This window comes from Helianthus annuus, chromosome 11 (genome assembly GCF_002127325.2).
Source record: "Helianthus annuus cultivar XRQ/B chromosome 11, HanXRQr2.0-SUNRISE, whole genome shotgun sequence".
In the NCBI taxonomy this organism is placed as follows: domain Eukaryota; kingdom Viridiplantae; phylum Streptophyta; class Magnoliopsida; order Asterales; family Asteraceae; genus Helianthus; species Helianthus annuus.
Genome location: NC_035443.2, coordinates 36,806,196 through 36,813,154, shown reverse-complemented (window position 1 = coordinate 36,813,154; position 6,959 = coordinate 36,806,196).

Below are 6,959 nucleotides of genomic sequence, written 5' to 3'. Positions count from 1 at the left end.
CTCTATTCTCAATAGCTTGTGTGGGGGCCATCGAAGACTTGTCAATACTACCAAAAACATGATAAAAGCGCTCTCCGAAGGCATGTTGAAAGAAGGATGCATGGATTTAAGCGGACAAACATACTGACAGTTTTTCTTGTGCCCTGGTTAGTAAATAATAATAATAATAATAATAATAAATAAAGAAATTGGCAAGTGTTGGCGATATGATCTTCTGCAGGTAAGTCGGCGAGCGTCGAATATTTCAAGAAAATCCGCATTAAATGGATCCCCCCAGAGCTGAAAATTCGAAGTTCAGAGTCAAAGTGGCCCAAATTTTATCAAGTTTGTGAATATTACATAATTAATAATGTTTTAAACAAAACTGGGCACGTTTTACGAGAAAGTTTGAAATCCACGAGCGAAATTAAAATAGTTTTGAAAACATATAACTGGCGGCAAAATTAAGATACCAGCGAAATAATTATTTCGCTAGCTATCCAATTTCCTTTATAAATATCTTTCAACCGCCATTTGTTCAAAATTTTCGAAAACCGTTTCATCATCTCCCTTTCTTATCTTCGGACATTCACTCAAAATCTGTCACAAGCTTCATTTACATTCAAGATCTTCAGGTAATTTTCGAGTGAATTGTTAACATTGGTTGCTGAACTCATTGCTTGATATCTTTGATTTATGGTTGATATCTTCGATTTATGGTTTTCGGTTCATATCTTATGTTGGGTTCTCTTTAAGATTCTAAAACTCAATGTCATAAATCGGTAGGTAGTTAGATGTTTTTTTTAGAAAGATTATAACAAAAATCATCTATCTTTCAAAGACAATTGAACATTGTGACATCTGTGATCATCGTTGAAAAGTATGTGCAAACTGTTAAGGGTTTAAAAGGGGTTTTTCAAGAAACATATGGTGCCAGCGAAGTTAACATGAACACAGCGAAGACAACGAACTTAAGATAGAATCTCAAAAGTCTCGAACGCGAGTTCGAGCAACGAGCAAAATAGTCTATTTCGCTAGTGTAGCGATCTAGTCTGTTGTCTTCGCTGGTGAATCGTTTCCGGAAACAAAACCCTGATGTTGCTAAGTTCGCTAGTGAAATTAACCCGGTAGATATGCACTTGATCCGAATCTGTTGCCGACCAAAACAAACCGAGCCATCAGCGAACTCAGCGAAGACGACTGGCCAGCGAAATCAGCGAAGACAGTAGCCTGGCTAGTCAGCGAAATTATACATAATTTTTTTTATAAAATTTCATTATATCTTTAATTCTAATCTAAATATTTTTCAAAATATTTGCTTTGTAAAGTCTAAATATTTTTGTAAATATTGCTTTGTAAAGTCTAAATTTTTTTGTAAATATTGCTTTGTCTATAATTTTTCCTATAAATACTATTTCTGTCTATCTTTCTAACTTGCCTCGTTTTTCGTGTCCAAAGCAGGATGGTGAAGAACATTGATTGGGATAAAACGTCAAAGCATAATCAAAGCATCAATCTGGAGCAGGTCCCACAGGATTTTGAAGATTCAACTAGATGGGTTCGATCAAGCAGAATCGGCTACGCGGTCGAAACTTTTGTTAAAGTATACAGAACCCACATTCGAGAGTTCTGGGAAAATGCGAAGCCTGAAACTATCAATAACGCCAGAGAGATGTCTTCAACTGTGCGCAACAAACGAATAGAGGTGACTGAAGAAAGAATTCGCAAAGTCTTAAAGCTGCAAGGCAACGCAAAAGATCCAATTTCTTTGAGAAAAGATGACATTTTGGACGGATTTTGGGGAATGGGGTATGTAGGAGACTTTCAGCAAAAGAAGGAGATTAAAAGGGGTGGACTCACAAGGGACTGGAGGTTCATCGTTCACGTATTTGCTATGAGTTTAGTCCATCGCAAAGGTGAGTTTGACGGATTAAATTTGGAATGGTCGGCAGCTATGTTAAATTTGTGTACGAATCAAAAGTTCAACATCTCTGGGTTAATCTTCAACTACATGCTGGAAAATGTCAGTGGGCCGACTTAGGGGATGTATCCGAGGTTCATCCAAATGCTAATCAACGACCAATACGGAAATCCTCCAAACGATGGAGATCTCTACGCATTTCATGTTCCAACAAGTCGCTAGTACACAGAAATCAAGACAAATGAATGGGTGTTACTACACGACTGGATGTATGCAGCTGAGAGATTGCCTCTAGTAAAGGAAGCGTATAGAAAATACAGAGAGGCACTTAAAGAAAAACAACAAAGAGCCGCACAAGCTCAAGCAGAAGCTGCTGTAGAAGAAGAGCGTTTGAAGGGAAAAAGGAAGGGAAAACAGGTTGCTGAAGATGAGCCACCTAAGAAGAAGAAGGCATCTGAAAATCCTGAAAGACTGATGGGTGCAAGCATCAGAGAGGCTCAATCTGAAGAATAGCGTCAACATATCAGAGATATGAAAGAAATTCATGCCCTGCAGGAAAAAGAAAAGAGGGAGAAGAAACTCAAGAGAAAAGAGATGTCTGCTTCCGAAAGACCAGAGGTCATTACAGAAGAAGTTCAATCACTAAATGACTTCGTTGATGCTTTGATAGTAGATCCTGATGAAGCCTCAGCGAGCAAGAAAACGACAGATGAAAGATCTTCCAAAGTATCCCCTGTAAAGCCGACGAGGTTTTCAAAGCCACCAGTCCCACCACAAAGGGTTCGTCCCTTTCAAGAGCTTTACGATAAACTCATTAAAGACACTGGTCCATCTGTGGCCAAGGAAATTTGTCTTCTCAAAAACCAAGTAGACGACACAAACATCCTGAGAGAGAAGATTAAAGATCAGCGTAAGAAGAACAAAGAGATGAACGCCTACATGGCCAAGCAATCAAAGTTTATCAGATTCCAGCAGATGGGGTTAGAGAATTTGTACAGAATGATGAGAAATATGTGCGAGCAGATGAAAATAAAGCCCATGTTCTCCTTTGAGGAAATCTTCGACTTTGAAACTTTCATAGAGGAAGAAACTGCCAGAAAGGAGAAAGAAGCTGAAGCTAAGAAAAGACGCCTGGAATCGGTCGAGAGGGTAACTGAAGGAGATGAAAGTGATGAAGAAGAAGTTGACAGAGATGATATGCCAGCTAGATTCATCGAATGGGGCCTGGAAGAGGAAGTACTGTATGAGCAAGAAGATGGAAAAACTTTCTCTCCTTAGCATCCAGAATGGTTCAAGAAAGAAAGAGAAAGACTCCCTGATTTTTATCAGGTGATAACTGTCGAAAAGAGTGAAGCTACTGACAGAATCATTAGCTGGATGTACAACAACCTGAGAGGAATGTTTGTGGTTAAAAGACGTGGTGGCGTGATTCAATATTTTCAGACCGGATTTGATCTCTTTACACTTCCCAGGTGGGATTTACGTGAGCTGGGCTGTCTGGACCTTCTAAATCCAGAAGAAAGAGGCATTGGCAGAGACTTTGAAGGCCTGATCGCTAAAGAATGCAACAAGGGTTTCCCTAATCATAGGCCACAGCGTCCAAGACGAAGAGTGTCGAAAACAACCACAGATCCAGTGACAGGGAAAGGAAAGGTGACGTGGGTGATCAACCCTGCTAAAGTTGTCACGAGAATCAAGCTTCCTGAAGAAATTCCTGTTGCCCTCAAAGATTTCAAGAAATGGTTCTATGATAGCAAGACAGGCGAAGCTGTGATCAGATCCAACGAAAATGTGGATATTCGAATCTTGGATCCTATGGATGTTTTTATGTTTGGGCTCTCCGATCTAATGGTGTTGAATGCAAGCCGCATAAACGTGGGAGCTGGTAATGCAAATCTTGAGGAAGCTATGCTATTTCAGAGAGCGGTCGAAAGAGCCTGGAAGTTAAAGAGAGAAATGCTGGATATTGTAGACAAAATCGAGAAACGAAAAGAAACAGAGGAAAAGAAGAAAGAGGCAAGGAAGAAAAAGAAGCATGAACGAAAGAAAGGACCACTGCCTCAACAACTGAACCCACCACAACATCATCACCTCCGCCCTCATCCACATATGAGGCCACTATGGAGGATCAACCAATTAGTGAAGCTGTTACTACTCAAGAAACTCCGGCTGCACCAATCGAAACTCAAGCACCACCAGAAACGACAACGAACGAAGACAATCCCAAAGAGCCTGAAAAGCCAGCTACAGAGAATCCAGCGGAAACAACTGAAGAATGAAAAGACAAGTATGCAACGATCTAGGGGGATATTGTTGGAACTTTTGAGATCGTTCATACTTGTGCTGGATTAGTTTTATAGTGGTTTGTAGCCAATGTAATAGTATAGGGGCTTATTTTGTAATTCTCTAGAATTAGGAATCCTGACTTGGTGTAGATAAGATTCCAGCAAATTTATAAATTTGCTGGCAAGTCAGGAACACTATATATAGACCTTGTATTGTAACCACTTCAAGCTTTTGGCTCTCTTAATGAATATTGGTGTTGTTTACATTCAATCATTGTTCTTATGCTCTAATCTGATATCCAAGGTGCTTTATTGATTTACACTATTGTTTGGATTCAATACAACACTTGTTGTATTCATTAATCCATTAGCTTCACCTTCATCTTTGATCATTCTTAACTTTTTCATAGTTCAAACATTTAATCAATAGGTGTTTTGGGCTAAAACAACCAACCACTGTGATCCAGATTGATATTGGGATATACAGAACCAATGTGAACACAACAAAAAATAGCTAAAAAAACCTAAAAAAACATAACCCCCACCCCCTCCCCTAAAAAAAAACCTAACCTCCCTCCAAAAACCTAACCCCCCTCCACAAGCTAAATGCTAAAAACTAAACCCTTCTAAAAAACCTAACCCCCCACCCCCCCCCCCCCCTTTAAAAAAAAACCTAACCCCCCCCCAAGCTAAAATGCTAAAAACTAAACCCTCAAAAAATCTAAAAAATTCAAAAAGAATTAAAAAAACACACAATTTTTTTTAATATTTTTTATCGCTACTTTTAGTAGCAAAAAAAAATTTATTTTTTTAAAAAATTAAAAAAAAAATTCATACACTTATGAGCATCCTTAGAAATTAATTGATAGGACCCTTATGATCTAACATTATAGCTAATTTGGTACCAAGAAAAGGGTCCTAATATACCAAATAAGATTAGGAAACCAATTTTATGGTTACATAATATGTCTATAGACAACTTAAATAGCGTCCTAAAAAGAACATATTAGGACACTTTTACAATGTTCTAATATGTGATTACCTACTTTTAATCTTTTGATACACATACAACCGTCCTTAAAAATTAATTTATAGGACCCTTATGATGTAACATTATAGCTACTTTAATATCAAGAAAATGGTCCTAATATCCCAAATAAGATTATGAAACCAATTTTATAAACATACCATCAACCTATAACATCCAAATAGTTATTATATAACATCAACTAATGAAAGAATCATTATATCTCAAATAAGCATGTTCATAACAAAAACACTAACCATAAATAAGTTATAACATTATCTAACATAAAGTCTTAACATTTAACAAAGAAATTAAAAACAATAATAAACCATCCATGTATAAGCATTAAGTTCCATGATATTAAAATTATTTGTATCACAAGTTTAACAAATATATACCGAGATGAATGGATAGGGCCATGCGATGGATGCACCAATACAATCTTGAATTGTAGAAAATAAACCATATGGTCTTACCAAGTTTTCGTTTACCTCACACCATTCTGGTCCAATCTCTGTACCACCAACTAGATCATTTGGGTCCAAGCTCTGGACCCTTCCTCTTACTACAATCTCGGTAGAGTTTAGAATGGTTTTGAGGAAAACTTCATCTCCAGCCTAGATTTTAGTTTTCAACAAATATTTATTAAACTTTAGTCATAATAGCTACAATTGATCTCCCTCTTGTATCAATTACTTGTAAGGGATTTGATATAAAGAGATTTGATACATGCCATTAACTTGGAAGGGATTTACAAAACGGGTCGGATTTTGGGAGCCCATATTTTACGGATGTTATACCATTAATAATTTTCATGATTGAAATTGGAACATGATGGGCTTTAATATGTTGTATTGGGTGTTAAAGGATTATATAAGGTTCTAGTAAGTCATGCTATATCATAAGACACTAGAATTTTACTCGTGCCGCGCGTTGCGGCGGCAACAACGTGTTTACGACTACATTATACGTGTTACGATGATGACATTAACATCTGATGCCTGTGCATAACCTGACTTTTCAAACACGTTACATCCGTGACATTAATGTGGTACAATAATTGCTTAGTTTTATTTTCCTTTTTTTCAATAATTACACTTAGCGTTCATATTTGTTAGTATATGATTTCAATAAAATTTAAAAAATCTATACACGTCTCGAAAGTCACAATGATTTCACTTAATAAAAACATTATTTTAACATATCTTATAAAATAACCTAAATCTTCTATTTTTGATAACATAAAAATTAGAAATATTGTATGTCTGTACAGATATATTTTTTTATTTCATTTTATTTTTATCAAAAGAAAAACTACAAAGTGAAAATGAGGATACATGCTTTTAAAACAGTCCTTTACTCTTTTTTATAATTATAAGAATACTAATGAATTACGATTCTATGAGAATTTATAATTTTTATAAGGATTTTAAATATATATTATTAGGTTCTATGTACAGCTGGATTTTGAAAACCATCAAACAAAAGTGTCACCATTCACTCTCTCTCTCTCTTGAATTACCACAATATGTTTCTCCTCTCTCTCCCTCCCTCTACTTCTCCCCACACTAACATCGCCGTAGCCACACCACCTCCACCACTCCAAGTCTGCCGCAACCATTACCACAATCGCTCACCAAGTTCCAATGTTTTTTCCTCCGATTCTCTAGCTTCTATCCCTCTTTGAAAACCCTATTTTTCTCTCTAAAAAACCCAAACTTTTAGCACATCAACCTATTGAAAGAAC